A 15,915-nucleotide genomic window follows, 5' to 3' on the forward strand; every position below is an offset into this window, starting at 1 on the left:
TTTGGATATAAGTTACCCAGTGTCCCTGTGGGGTTAAGGAAAGAGTAATTTCCTTATGTTTTAAGAAGTTGATAGAAAACACATGTTCTTAATCTAGCTTCCACTTACTGTTCACATTGTGTCTTTTTCTAAGAGGACTGTGTCTCTTTCTAAGAGCAGAGTCAATAGCTTTCCTTGGCATCTCCGAGTGGTACAGGATACTAAAAAGATCACTCGTCATTGGGTTACAAAGTACTCTGCTCCAGTACTTCCAGGGTCTGTATATTCTCAATAAAAAACCAGCGATGTCAAGCGGGGGAAAGGTATCATGCAGAACATTTCTGGTGCTACCGACCCAGAACTAATCAACCACGGAGGGACGGATGGGTTTCTTTCCCATTTCTAAGGAACTTAAAGAAGAAGTTTGAAAAATACTATAAGCAGATGGGTCATAATCACGTGTGTCTGCAAACTCAGATCATACAGACCCGTGGTCAGCAAACTGCGGCCCTCAAGCCATATGTCCATCTTTGGCCCCTTGAGGGTGGCTCTTCCACAACATACCACGGCCTGGGCGAGTCTATGTTGAAGAAGTGGCATTAGAAGAAGGTTAAGTTTAAACAATGTGGCTCTCCAAAGAAATTTCAATCGTCGTACTGTTGATATTTGGCTCTGCTGACTAAAGAGTTTGCCGACCACAGGTATAGACAAAAGGAGAGGTTAAAAGTGTAATCAGTAACACTTGACATCTGTGTAGATGATTGCTTTAAAACTACATTCACACCCAATTATTCTCCTTACAGGGAACAAAGGGCACATCAGCATCCTCACTGGATAGATAACCATCATGTGGTTTATGGCTCAAAGACCAACATTCTCCAACCCTGGACATGCAGACAGTGAGCCTCGCAGAAGGAAGTAGAAGCAGACTTTCAGCTCCTTTTCTCTGGGGAATGTTTATTCTGCCGAATCACGTGGGGCCAGGTGATGTGGCAAAGAAGAGATAGTTATTTGTGGTTACCCCCTCAGAGTTCGTTACTTACCATGGGCCAATGAAGCAAAAAAAGGGGAGTCCAATGCTACTCTTATCCCCTGCCCACAGTAGGAACTGAAAGGGGGAGATCACACATCTCCTGTCCAAGAATGCACTGCCTCAACTTCCTGGAAAGCTCTCTGAGCCAAAGGGGCAGCAGCAAGAAAAAGAATCCGGGCGAGGAGAAACCAGAGGTCCTCTGCTCCTATTCCTGGTCACCCACAGGGACACCACCAACACCTGGTGGGCGCAGGAGTTCATCCAGCACCAGGAACAAACCCTCCCCCCTTAGCACCACCCCCACCCCCAACAAAACCACCCCACGCTTCTTCTCTGCACCTGCCTTGTCTGCAGATACTTGTTGATTAAGAAAGGAAGGGGGAAGAAGGTGGAGGGGCGTAAAATGGCAAAAACAGAAAAGAAGGCCTGAGCTGGACCTCCAGAACGCAGGGAGCTGAAAAACAGAAATAAGCCAAGGCCAATCACCAGCACAAAGGAGCCAGCCGGCCTGGCTGCCCGGGCAGGTGGGCGGGGCCAGGTCCCAGGGCCCGGCAGGCCCCGCCCCTCCACGCAGGCAGGCAGAGCGGAAGCCGCGCGTTCCTTAGCAACCGCGGCGGCCACGCCCACCGCAGCCCCGGTCCGCGCAGCTCATTCCCACCCTAAGCGGCCGGCCCCCGAGTCGCTGCCGGACCCACGGGGTGTCCACAGGCCCGGGCCCCTCCCCTCCGAGCCCCCCTCCGCCCAGCCCGCCCCGGGAGCGGGGAGACGGTCTCTCTCAGAGACGCCGAGGAGGAGGAGGCGCGCCCGCCAGCGGTCCCGGACCCCGGGCTTCCGGGCCGGGCCTCCCCGCCGCCCAGCGTCGCCCGCGCCGGACACACACACACACACACCTCCGCTCGGCCGAGGCGAGGGCCCACGGGCTTCGGCACCGCTGCGCGCGGCGCCCCGGGCCCCGTCACTGAGGCGGAGGCCGGACGAGCGGGCGGGCGGGCGGCCGGCACACTTGCCCTCCCGGAGCGCGGGGCGGAAGGGGGCGGGGCTCCGGGAAAGAGGCGGGGCTCTGGGGAGAGGGGCGGGGCCAGGCCTCACCCCGCGTTCCGATTGGCCGGCCTCTCTCCCGCCTCCGGGCCGTCCTGGAGGAAGCCAGTGCATCTTCCCTGAGGTCTGACCTTAACCTTGGACGTGAACCCTAGGTTCAGACACCGACCTGGAAAGGAGACTGTGGACGTTTAAAATAAGGGCGCCGCCCACCCCGTGTTGCTCAGTGGTTAGGCATCGGCCTATGAGCCAGGCGGTCCCGTTAGATAACTGGTCAGGACACATGCCTGGGTTGAGGGCTTCATCCATTCCCAGTGTGTGGCGTGCAGGAGGCAGCCAATCCATGATTCTCTCTCATCATTGATGTTTCTCTCTCACTCTCACTCTCCCTTCCTCTCTGAAATCAATAGAAATATAATTTATAAAATGAAATAAGGACGCCTACTTGTTTTATAAATATAAAACACGAAAGTGAGTTCCTTCAATTTATTGAATATCACCACACACTGAATCCATCCACTTTGACGACAAATACATACCTACCAATAAGTGAATCTAAAAATTAAGTGAGTAATAAATCTGATGAACAGAATGGACTGGTGAACATAATAGAATCGGGGACATAGAAAGGGAGTGGTCTGGCAATTCTCAGGGGCAAGGGGGTGTGAGGGGTGCAGGAAGAGATTGGACAAAAATTTCACACCTATAGATGAGGACAATGGAGGGGGGAAAGGGCATGGGGTAAGGTGAGGAATCAGGTGGAGGGGAGCTATAGGAGGGAAAAAAATGAACAATTGTAATAATCTGAACGATAAAGATTTATTTTTTAAAAAAATCCATCCACTGTCTCCAGGGAGCATCCTGGATGCAAGTATGCACCCTCTCAGGAAACAATGTTGTTTGCCAGTTCCAGCCATAAGGATGCGTCACCGCCAAAACCTGTTTGGCTCAGTGGATAGAGCATCAGCCTGAGGACTGAAAGGTCCCAGGTTCTATTCTGGTCAAGGGCATGTACCCTGGTTGTGGGCACATCCTCAGTATGGGGTGTGCAGGAGGCAGCTGGTCAATGTTTCTAACTCTCTATCCCTCTCCCTTTCTCTCTGTAAAAAAAATCAATAAAATATATTTAAAAGAAAAAAAAGATGCGTCACCATAGGAAAGGTGATTCCTGAAACATGACCAACAACTGAGGCTTGCAGGAAGGTCCAGGAATCCAGTTTGACATTTAAAAAATCAGTTGGGAAGCATGTGACAATGGAATAATTTATATGTTGTACTCATGTCATCCTCACAACACCCAGCGAGATATATTATTACACACAGGCTATAAATGATGAAACTAAGGTTCAGAAAAGTTACTTATATTCAATAATTTAACTAATGAAAAAGTGCCTGCAGACATTATTTTTATACTTGTGGTACATTGAATTTAAATTTATTTCAAAAACTTATACAACTTCCAGTTTAATTTTTCTCTTGCTCAAATGTCACTTTCCTTTAGGCCAGTCCAGTATAGCTTTATATATATATATATATATATATATATATATATATATATATATATATATATATATATATATATAATTGCTTTTTTACAGAGAGGAAAGGAGAGGGATAGAGTTAGAAATATCAATGAGAGAAAAACATTAATCAGCTGCCTCCTACACCCCCCCCACAGGGGATGTGCCTAAAACCAAGGTACATGTCCTTGACTGGAATCGAACCTGGGTCCTTTCAGTTCACAAGCCAACGCTCTGTCCACTGAGCCAAACCAGTCAGGGCAGTCCAATATAGATTTTTAAAAAATGCCTTAAGGAAATACTATACGAAAGAACAGATAGACGAACTAGAAGGTTCTCTGAAATAAAGGCCAGGAATTGAATCCAAGTAAGAGGTTTATCTTCTCTTCTCCTAAATCATTTGCTGGTCTCCAGTTCCTCTCACAGAAACAAAGGTACAGTTAAATGAGGTTATCTTCATGATCACCAGATTGTTGGGTGTGGAGTTAAAATAGTAAAACCCTTTTCCAACTATATTAAACCAATACCCAGAAGTGCTTACCTTGTTAGATACAGTGGTAGTAAGAAAGAAAGAAAGAAAAACAAAAATACCTTTGGAAAATTGCTTTGAGATTTAAATATTAACTATATTATAAAATTATTGGCGTAAAAGAAACACTCTAAATTCTTCTGAAAGCTTGCTAACTATGAATACTTCTGAAATTTTTTTATTGATATGATTTGTAACCCCATTGTTTCTTTAAAAAATATATTTGGCTTTAGGCTAAAAGTAAAGAGCTATGATATATATTAAGTAGTACATTATATAAATACTGTAAGATTAAATAAAAGTGGTGAATTATTTATTTGAATTATTTTCAATTGCATATTAAATAAGGACAGCAAATACATTTGTTTGAATATTCTCACATATATGAGATTATACATTTAAATAAATGTATTATAGTCATGTAAATGCGTAATCATTGAAATAAACACAGCTGTACATCCCCATATGTATAGCTCCAGATGTTTGAAGCATACATTCAGAATTCTGGAACTCGACACCTTGGTATCTGGCTAATCATCCAGTAGAAAATACTGTGCTGAATATGCACAGGAATACATCCTAAAACTCCATCAAGAGTGGAAAAAAAAAAAAAAGCTGAAAACAGTGAATAATGGATTTCTGCCACTGAACAGATCCTTATAAAATAGCTTGTCCTAGCAAGTTGTTCTGAAAACAGTTTACTGATCTGTAAAATGGACACCAGCCAGCTAGTCATAGGAATAGGAGAATTGCAAAGTAGTTTTCCTGCATCTTTCTAAAAATACACTTCAAAAAATAATGTTTAACATAGGTTAAAAACAGAAGAATATTGGTATAACAATATCTGTCAGAATGTGGCAGAATATGGTAAGATTGAAACAATGCTGGAATCACTGAAGAACCCACATATTATGCTTTTTACATTGCTTATTAAAACAACAAAATGAAATATATTTCATAAAGATTTTCTCAATCCAGGATTCCTGAATTATTCATGTGGTTGAAAGTCTAAAGAGTAGGTACACAGACTGGCTTCCCGTGAACAGGTGATGCGTAACCATCAACTGTGAGAGAGCGCCAGAAGGAGGTTCTCCAATCCATGTTCAGTTCACAGTCTCAATGCAATCCCAGGCTTGGGCATAAGAATGATCTTAGTTCATCTGTGTGTCTTTCTTCGCAGAACTTCTGGGCCCGGGAAGATCCTGAATTGTTGTAGCCCTAACCCCACCTGTAAGGTTTCACTTATTTCCTCCTCCAGAAGTTTTGAACATGCGCTTGAACAGGTACATAGTGTTCCCGCTCTGTTGAGCTACTACTTGTCCTGTTTCCTGGATTTTAGAAAATGTTTAGTTGGTAGGATATTGGGAATGTGGGTGTCCTGAACTTGAGTCCAGGACGTCATTTTCCAAGAATCTCCCTGAAGGAGCTTCTAACAATATAAATCAGATTATATCATTTCCCTGATTAAAATGGTTCAGCGATTCTCCATTGCACTTGGAACTAAATGTGAAGTTCTTCCCATAGTCTGCAGAGTTTGCCTGATCCAGGTGCTGTCTGCTTCTCCAGCCTTCGCATGAACCATGCCTGTACTTTGTCTTTCTGTTCTATTTTTCTACCAGAGGCCCAGTGCATGAAATTCATGCACAGGTGTGGTCCCAAGGCTTGGCTGGTGATTAAAGTGTGAGTGTCTGTTGTGGAAGGGCAGGTCCCAGCTGACCTCTGGGCCCTGGGAGCACATGGGCCCTAGGCCCCTACCTGCCCCCCATTCGCCTGAGTCATCGGCCCCCACCCATCTCCCTCAGTGCCTGGGAGCTGGGGGGCAGGGCCCCATACCACCACTGGTCACAGAGTGATTAGTGAGGAGATTGGGCCCCACTTGGCCTGGTGCTACCTGCTCATTTGGTCCACCATCCTGCCATGGTCCCACTCTTATAAGGGCCCAACGCCGCAGCCAGCAGCACCTCCAACTGCCACCTGCTGCCAGTGCCACATCACCAACACCTGCCAGGTCCCGCAATGCCCCCTGGTGGTCAGTGCATGTCATAGTGGAGTGGTTGAGCTCCTGGGCGAGGGGACACTTTGCAGATTAGGCTTTTATTATATAGGATTCTTCCAAAATTCGTTAAAATTCCTGGTCCATTAATTATACCCTATATTATTTCCTTACTAGGGGCCCAGTGCATGAATTTGTCCACCTTGAAAGGAACTGTGGGCCACGAGACTGTGGTGGGTATAGAGGTGGGTCTTGGCCCATCCTCCACACTACTGCCTGGCCCCTCCCTCCATGGCCACAGGGCCCAGTCTGCCAGCAGCCTCACTCCCGCTACTGCTGCTCCCATGTGCTGATGGCACCGGCCCCACTCTCACCCCCTGATGGTGTGAAGTGATTGGGGCCAGCTCCAGCAGCAGGTGTGAATGGGACCATCACTGGCAGTGGGTACAAGAGGCAGTTGCCAGCCCCGATTGGCCCTCAGGAGCAGGAGGAAGTGGAGAAGGTTGTTTGGTTGTTCTACCCTTCAGTCTATTTGCATATTAGCCTTTTATTATATAGGATAGCCAAGATATGGAAGCAACCTATGTGCCCATCAATAGATAGATGGTTAAAGAAGAAGTGGTGCATATATATACAATGGAATATGACTCAGCCATCAAAAAGATGAAATCTTGCCATGTACAACAACATAGATGGACCTAGAGGGTATTGTACTTAGTGAAATAAGGAGAGAAAGACAAGTACTTAGTTCACTTATTTATGAAATCTATAAACTAAAATAAATAAAACAGAAACAACCATAGACACAGAGAACATTTTGATGTTTACTACATGAGAGGGGGAGTTGAGGGGCTGGGTAAAAAAAGTGGAATGGATTAAGAAGTACAAATTGGCAGTTACAAAATGGTCATGGAGATGTAAAATATAACATATAGAATATATAGCCAATATTATTGTAATAACTTCGTATGGTGTCAGATGGGTAACAGATTTATTAGGGTAGTCACTTCATAAGTTATATAAATGTCTAATCACAATGATGTACACCTAAAATAATATAAAATTGAATATTAACTCTAATTTAAAAATAAACATTTCTTTTAACAAAGGATAGTACTCTTGATTTTATAATAGTCTTTTTGATTTTTGAACATTGTGTTATCATCCCTACCCTCTCTCCTGACCAACTATCTTGTATATGTCACCACAAGGAAGATATGATGGAAAATAATTTACAAAAAAAAAAGTGTAACATGCTAATTGGACAAGATGTCTGAAGCCAGGGCTGCAAGGGAAGCCCGGGTCCCGGGTGCCAGAGGGAAGCCAGTGCTGGCAGCCGGGGGGAGGAAGGCCTGCTCTGGCACGAATTCCGTGCACTGGGCCTCTGGTTATAAATAAGAACAATTGAAAACAAATCTTTGGTGGGTCCATCTATTATTATCTTTTGTCATATTTAAAGAACGTATCACAGCAATATATTTCAATATAGAAACCAGAAGACTAGTTTCCTTTTTGCCTCAGATATGCTTTGAGACTGAATAAAGCTCTTCAACACAGTTAAAAATTGGAGTTTGTAAGATAAAGAATGAATGATTAATAATTACATCCTATAATCAAATATTAAATATTTATCCTACTTAATACTGATATATTATCATTCCCCTTCCGTATTAACTTTAATCTCTCTATTAATGTTTTAGTGTTATAATAAAAATGTTGTGAGAAAGAGAAATAGTTTTAAGCTTCATTGTGAGTATTTATATGTAGCTTAAGAAAGACAATTGGTGAATAAGGCTGTTGGATAAGAATGCTTTCTACTGATAGAGATTGGGAAATAGTAAGGAGATAGTATTAGCACAGTAAAAAGGTAGAAAATAAAACTAAATCAATACTGTTTAAACTCTGTATTTGACAATTCATCAAAGACAATTCGTCAAGAAATTTGAAAACTACCATAATAACATTAAAACATCTTTATTTTGTGAAATGGGTATTTTATGTGTAACATAAGGTGAGTTGTAAGTAAGTATATAAGTACAGTGGAAGGGATGGGGTAGTACAGATTCTAGCAATGTAGGTCTAGTATGGACACAAGTTGTGGGAGAGAAGAGAAGAAGAAAGAGCAACATAATCAATTAAGCATTTACTATGGTAAATAAGACACTGAGCTGTACTTTACAAACACGGATCATTGAACCATTATCCCAAAACTGTATGGTGGGAAATAACCCTATGTATAGATGAAGCAACTGAAAACTGAGAGGTTAGAAAACTTGACTCAAGTAGCACACCACTAATTAGAAGGGATAGGATTCAAATTCAATCTGAATTGAAAGCCATTCTCTTCCAACTATCCTTTTACTCAAAACTGCAAATACATCCAAACCAAATACAAGCAAATGCTAAGAGCAGAAGAGAAAAGTGTAGATGGAAAGTTGAGGGGAGAAATAGGAAGTATTTGTAAGCCTTCAGAAAAGTATCTGGAGAGGGATGGAGTAAATATCGACTGCAGAACTATTATTAAGGCAAGAATTTTATTCTAAGCCAGGGGAATGAGATAGGAATCAGAAATGAGCGGGAGGGCCCCAGCCAGGTAGCTCAGTTGTTGGAGTATCATCTGGATATGCCAAGTTGGTGGGTTCAATCCCCGGTCAGGGCACATATAAGAATCAACCAATGGATGCATAAATAAATGGGTTAACAAATTGACCTCTCTCTCTCTCTCTCTCTCTCTCTCTCTCTCTCTCTCTCTCTCTCTCTCAAATCAATTAAAAAGGAGAAAGAAATGAGTGGGAAGAAATACAGACTGATTTTGGACTCTTGCAATGGGATGTATCGATCATACCCTTACATCATAAGCCAAGAATTTTGGTGAGAGGGCAAAGATCACTTGAACTTTATGCATTAAAATGATTACCATCTGTGTGTGTGTGTGTGTGTGTGTGTGTGTGTGTGTGTGTGAGAGTGTGTGTGTGTGTGCACCACAACACATCCTAATTAAAGCTTTATTCAGTAACTTAAAAATAACGGACATTTTGTGTATGTGTCTTCCTCGTTAGATGGTGAGCTTCTTGTGGTTAGGGACCATGTCTTATTGATCTTTGAACTGCCTTTGTCAGCTTACAGAGCCTGGAACACAGTAGAGTATGTGGTCAATACATGCTGATGAAAGGAAGAAGGATGGAAGGAAGAGAGATGGGGAAGGGGAGAGAAAAAGAGGAACCAATTGGAATGAGATAAAGGAATTAACAGAGGGTTTTCAGACAAGCAAATTCAATAAACATTTTACTCTGTTACATGAATTTTATTCTCCAATCGTGTGTGGTCCATGAAATTAAACATCCCTCAAATTACTCAACATATAATAAAACTACAGAATATTAATATGCAGTTAAGCAGATGCTGTCAGTGTGTGTAGGTGCCAGTTTTTACATATCCTTTCGTAACAGCATTCATGCAGTTTTCCTGTGTGTTTTCCCCCCACAAAACAATCCATTTTTCTTTAATAATAATAATTGCCAGCAGCCCGGCTCTAATAAACAGCCTTACAATAATAAGTTAGTATGTGCCCATATAGAGGAAAGAGAAAGGATTACTTCAGAAAACAGATGTCAGCTTCAAGCTTCCAAGGATTTATTATAAACAGAAATGAGCAAAGAACATGAAAAATACTTTGGCAGTGCTGTTTGAACACAGAGCTAATGAAAGGCTATATTCACCACCAAATGCATGCTAACAGCCAAATTGCCAGGTCCTCTACTGTTTTGGAAGGTCTATGCCAAAACGCAGACTACAATTATCCATAAAAAATGGTTAAACAAAATGTGAAACAGCACTATTAACTTTCTACTGGGAAATCTCCTTCAGCATAATTGCGTTCTGTTGTGACAAATAGGAAATACATACAAATAATAAATTAAAAATCAATTTTGGATAACTGGTGCTATAGAAAAAAAAAGTCTGAGTAACATTTATAAATGAGCAATTCTTCGGAACCACTTCTTCCTTTTTCATGTTCATTTCAATAAGCACTTTAACCATGGAAGCCCATGTATAGCTAACTCTGAAAATGATTTTATCACTTTTCATCCTAGTCACTGTGCTACATAAACAAACCAGTAAAAAGTCTTCACATTTTTATTGGTAAAATTCAATATTTTTAAAGACATGAGTCTATTAATATAAAAACAATGTTTTACATTTTTCAATGTTGCGGAACTCACTAGCTATTTTTTTATTATTTATTTGTTTGTTTATTTATTTGTGTATTTATTTATTGGTGATTCTATTGCTCTTTTGAGCACCAATCAACTGATGCCATGAAAAGTAGTTTAATAATTTTAATCCCATATATTTCAAATATCAAATAGACTACTCGGACAATGCACTGCTTAGAAGATCCTATTATAATGCACAATGGTGTGGGGTGAGGAGATGCCACGTTTATTTGGAGAGGAAGAAAAATCTGTGTTTCATTTGTTACACTGCTAACTTCACTTTAGGTAATTGCATTCAGCTTTATTATTGCCCAGAGCAATAACTGATGGTTAGTTATTGAAGTCTGAAGTGATTTTCTCATTTCCCAGGGGAGTCTAGAGATTTACATGGTACACAGCAGTAACTAATAGATATAATCTGGTCATAATGTAGCCATATAATGTGTTATTTACTTGTGGAGAACATAGATGCTTAACACTTTAACATGTCCTCAAAGAAGAATGAGATATTTCACTCAAGGTACATAAATATTAACTGAATACTGTTCTACCCAAAATTGACCAGAAATATTTTGTTAGAATTTATGAAAATTATTCATATATGTATATGCAGTAATACATAAAGTTGGTTGTAATATTTTAAATTTTATTTAGAGATTCCAAAAAGTACTTAATATTGTTTGAAGATTCTTTTCATATTGATAAAATTTTAGCTAAGTCACATTTAACATATAATGAAAATCATACTGCAAAATAAATTGAGTGTGTGGTTATCCTGTGAGTGTTTATTTACGTTTTCCCCATTATGAATTTTTAGTTTTATAGTTTTACTTCCCCCGCACTCAGAAAATTAAATAAAAATAAGCTTTTTCTCTCCTTCTTTATCATGTTCATTGGAGATTCACAGAACCCACACTAGAAATGGCATACACATAAACCAGGACAATGGAGAAACATGCAAGTTTTTACCAAAACCCTCACTTACATTGTGCGGAGGCAAATTTTCTTTAACATGAAGTTATTGGTGTGCTCTCACTGTTTGCAAAATGTACATGTGATGTAAATGTATTGTGTGATTCTTCAGTAAAATGATCATGGCAGCATAGTGTAATAGGGGCAAATGTTTTATTAAAGGAGGTTTCTCTGTTCTTCTTCTTCTTTCTTTTTTTTTTTATCCAAATGATATAAATGTTTTATGAAGGTTTCAGAGTATTCCTCCTGGAAATATTATGGGGCCTGCTCTCCTCACAAAGCAGGAGAGATTTTTGCATCCTAATGCCATTAACCCTAATGAGTGCTATCCACAAAACACCTTGTGCGTCAGAAAACAAAAACATCGTTTCTCACAGAATAAAATAACAAAATAAAACAAAAGTTCCCTGGGCTACGCAGAGAAATTCATATTCCTTAGCACTGAATTCGGTATATATAATGTATGCTAAAAGCATGCTAATTCTTTCACTTATTCTGGAAAGCCTCTCTGATCACGGTGATCACGAATGCTTCTTAGCAAAGAGTTAATAGCAAAGAACATCAGCGAGGCCCCCTTTTATTCAGACTATAAAATCAGGTATAAAGCATCACCATGAATAATTTAAACTAGAGTTTAAATAAACAGAGTGCACAACAAACGAACAAAATACACTTTACAAAGCAATGTCCCTTCTTTAAGACAAAATCCTTTCCACTTGCTCATTCAAAAGGACAAATGTCTTGCTTTTCACTGTATCCTGCAGTATTGATTTCATCGAGAGGTTTTAAATCAGCACACATAATTCTATCCTAATGAAAACTTCTTCAGTGTGACTTGCTTTATTTTTCTTTAGGTTTAGAATGTATCTGTACAAAAAGCATGAAGCTAGACGTAATCTTAGCGGTGAAGGTAAGTTAGGAACAGATCTCAGACACTGGAATACCTTGTAGGTGGTACAATGTAGGTGGGACACATGACAAAAATTGATGGAAGACACACTGCTTTTGAACTTGATGAGCCTGAAGTCCATTTCCAGGATGAGAAATCATTTGGGACAGGAGAGAGAAGAAAGAGAAAGAAATCTGATAAAGAAAAAATTACGGCAGAAATGAAGGTGCTATTTTTGTATCCTTCCAGCTTTTTTGGGGGGTACATTTAGGGAAAAACCCCTCACATTTAGAGAAAACCCCTTCTCTTTTGTATCCTTCCAGCTTTGTTTTTTGGGGTGCATTTCGGGAAAGTCCCTTCCATGAAAACAATGAGTGGAGAAAGATTTCACCCCTCAGAGCATCGGATTTCAAAAAGGTGTTGGGACAAAATACCAGGCTCAAGTAGCCATATTCTTACTGAAAACAGTTGGTTAGTTGGTTGGTTGGTTGGCTTTCCTTGAGGATTGGCTAAAATTCTAGTTTTTTCTTATTTTTACACGATTCCATGTAAGAGGAAACCTGAATAAATCTCTGTTCCTTACAAATAAATAAATAAATAACCTACATAAGAACGAACATAACACTAAAAGTGGTTAACTTTGGGACTTAAAATATGTACCATACTAGTGAGATTTATTTGTGTACCTACGATCAATTATGGAAAACAATTCACTTACAATATTTTAATACTTTACATAGTATATTGAAATTTTTTTGTTTGCTTTTCATGACTACTCTATGGAGGAATTTCTGAGTATATTTCCTAATTAGTCCATATTTTAAGCATTTATATAAGATAATAGCAAATTAGCCACTTATATTCATTTCATTTAGCAATATTACAATCATTATTATAGTCATACTAGAGGCCCAGTGCACCACATTCATGCACTGGGACTGGGGGCGGGGGAGGGGAGAGAGGAAGGGTGTCCCTCAGCCTGGCCTGTATCCTCTTGCGGGCAGTCGGACATCCCCTGAGAGGTACTTAGCGCTGCCGTGAGCCCAGCTTCTGACTGAGCAGCACTCCCCCTGTTGGAGAGCAATGACCACCAGAGGCAGCTCCTGCGTAGAGCATCTGTCCTCTGGTGGTCAGTACACGTCATAGCAACTGGTCATTCCATTGTTTAGCTGATTTGCATATTAGGGTTTTATTATATAGGATTTTAAAATATGACTATTTTATTTGCATTGTTCATATTATAGAATTTTAAGGATATAAAATTTCTTGGGGAAAAATCTATTGTGCTTTAAAACTTATAAAAAATTGATTAGTCTCCTCAGCTATTATAAAATACATACACTGAGTGGCCAGATTATTATGATTCCTGAACACATAATAATCAGGCCACTCAGTGTATTTGTATCCCAAATGGGTACCAAGAGTATTCTAGACTTTTGCTGGAGGTCAACCACCTATTTGCCCTGAGCTTTCTATCAGCCAGTGCAAAGGGGAAAACTGATCAGGTGCAGAATTTATAGTATCTTTGATATCAAATAGTTTTGTTCATTTACTTAAAATTATTTGTTTTCCTATATGGAGAGTTTGCAAACATTTTATTTTTAAATATCAAAATAAGCCACTATAATACTGGGTTGTCCTTCCACAAGCATCCCATGAATTTCTACCTATTGAATTCTTGCCTGCTTGCCAGTGTCCCTTGCTAACTGATAAACTTCTAGAAAAGAACTGTACCTTCTGTGTCTTATAGCTCCATCATCAGGCATATAGCAGTCATTCAATAAATATTTGTTCAATTACATAAGTAGAAAAAAAATCCCACCTTTTAAAGGACTACAAATGATACATTTCCTTCTAAGCTTATGGCAGAAACCAAATACCGCCATTGAATATCTATCTAGAGAAAACCCCTTCTCTTTTGTATCCTTCCAGCTCTGTTTTTTGGGGTGCATTTTGGGAAAGTCCCTTCCATGAAAACAATGAGTGGAGAAAGATGTCACCCCTCAGAGCATCGGATTATGAGACTTATAAGACCATTATGCTCCAAAGATGGTGAAAGCAGACAGGATATTTTGCAGTTTAACCCACAGAAGGAGAAAGAAGTTGATCAAAATTTGTCACCAGAGAACAAGTTAATAAAGCATTAAAACATCATTTGGAACCTAACATGGTATACACTTCCTGTGGCTATTAGCAATTTAATTATTCATGATAGTTTTTGTATTAGAGACCTTTACTACTGAAGATTGAAACCATAGCAACACCTGTCTCTGCATGCACATTTTTGTGTGTATATTTAAATATGGAAGCACTTGCCAAAATCGATTTGGCTCAGTGGATGGAGCGTTAGCCTGTGGACCAAACGGTCTCGGGTTCGATTCGGGTCAAGGGCATGTACCTTGGTTGCGGGCACATCCCCAGTGGAGGGTGTTCAAGAGGCAGCTGATCGATGATTTTATCCCATCGATGTTTCTAACTCTCTGTCCCTCTCTCTTCCTCTCTGTAAAAAATCAATAAAATATATTTAAACAAACAAACAAACAAACAAATATGGAGCACAAGGCTCAAGCTACTTTATGCGGATGGAGGTGGGAGGGGAGACCGTGGTGGAAGCCTGCCACTGAACTTGAATTATGGAGGGAGGGCAGCCGCGCTGTACTGTACTCTCATGTCAATATCTCCATCCAGCTGGTGCTGACATAATTAAGCACATCAAGCACAGAAGACGACATTTGAAATTCCAAGAGCTGTGAGCAGCTATGAAAGGTGCCTACGGTGATCAATTAACACATGGTAAGGTACGCAGTTCTAGCAGCTTCTCTCTCCATTTTGGATCTGTTACAAAACACAAAGAACTAGAGAAAAGCCAAGATCAGTAACTCCATAAAGAGTGGCCTTGTTTACGGAGTTTGACCTATCAGAGTGTATTTATTTTTAAAAGTATACTTAGGATGGGACCTTTCAGCACCAGCATAAAGCAAAGAAGTGAAACTCCCTGAGACCACGAAGGTCAACTTCCGTTGTTCTCGACTATACCACAGACTCTGACGTGGTGTGTATCCACCAGGAAGCTGTCAATAAGTATTTGCCTGATGGAATGAATACTCTGTCCGTAAAGTGGAATATCCTGTGCATTACAGAAGATTTACGTGGATTAGAAACAAAATAGATAAAAGCATCTACACATCTGTAGCAACAACAGATGCTCCATAAAGTGGGAGCAATACATAGTTATAATATACGTGGGGCCCAGTGCACAAATTCGTGCACCTTGAAAGGAACTGTGGGCACAGCTGTGGGTCTCTGCCCATCCTCTGTACCCCTGTCCCCGCTGCCACTCCCAGGCACTGATGGTGCCAACTCCACTCATACCTGCTGCCAACGCAGAGCAATTGGGGCCGGCGCCAACAGTGGATGCAAGTGGTGGCTGCTGCCCCTCAGGAGCAGGGGAGGTGGAGAAGCCCTGAGGAGTGATGGGGGCTGGCAGCCGCCGCTCACACCCACCGATGGCACTGAGTGATCGGGGCTGGCACCAGGCACCAGGGGGTGTGAGCAGCAGCTCCAGCGCCAGCAGTGGGCATGAGCACCAGGTGGACCATCGCACATGGGAACAAAGAATTTTCAGCCACTGCCTGAGGCTCACCCCGATGCCAGTGACCGGCGCCCTGACTTGGTCTGGTGCCCAGGCTCACCTGCTCCCCCATCCCGCCACAGCTAACGCCTGCCATGTTCCACACACACGGCC

The 15,915-nt window shown here is 41.2% G+C and overlaps 1 protein-coding gene across 3 annotated transcripts in view; it reads right to left on the minus strand.

Annotated features, from left to right (window-relative positions):
• The window catches only part of TRIQK (triple QxxK/R motif containing), a 35,215-nt gene extending 33,173 nt beyond the window's left edge, over nt 1-2,042 (minus strand). For all 3 annotated transcript variants that reach the window (XM_036436503.2, XM_045581309.1, XM_045581308.1), the window contains exon 1: nt 1,903-2,042. The gene's annotated coding sequence lies outside the window, so the exon portion shown is untranslated. The remainder of the gene's footprint in view (nt 1-1,902) is intronic.
• Between the last annotated feature and the right edge of the window lie 13,873 nt (nt 2,043-15,915).

The sequence above is a fragment of the Pipistrellus kuhlii genome, unplaced genomic scaffold (genome assembly GCF_014108245.1).
Source record: "Pipistrellus kuhlii isolate mPipKuh1 unplaced genomic scaffold, mPipKuh1.p scaffold_m20_p_14, whole genome shotgun sequence".
Classification (NCBI taxonomy): domain Eukaryota; kingdom Metazoa; phylum Chordata; class Mammalia; order Chiroptera; family Vespertilionidae; genus Pipistrellus; species Pipistrellus kuhlii.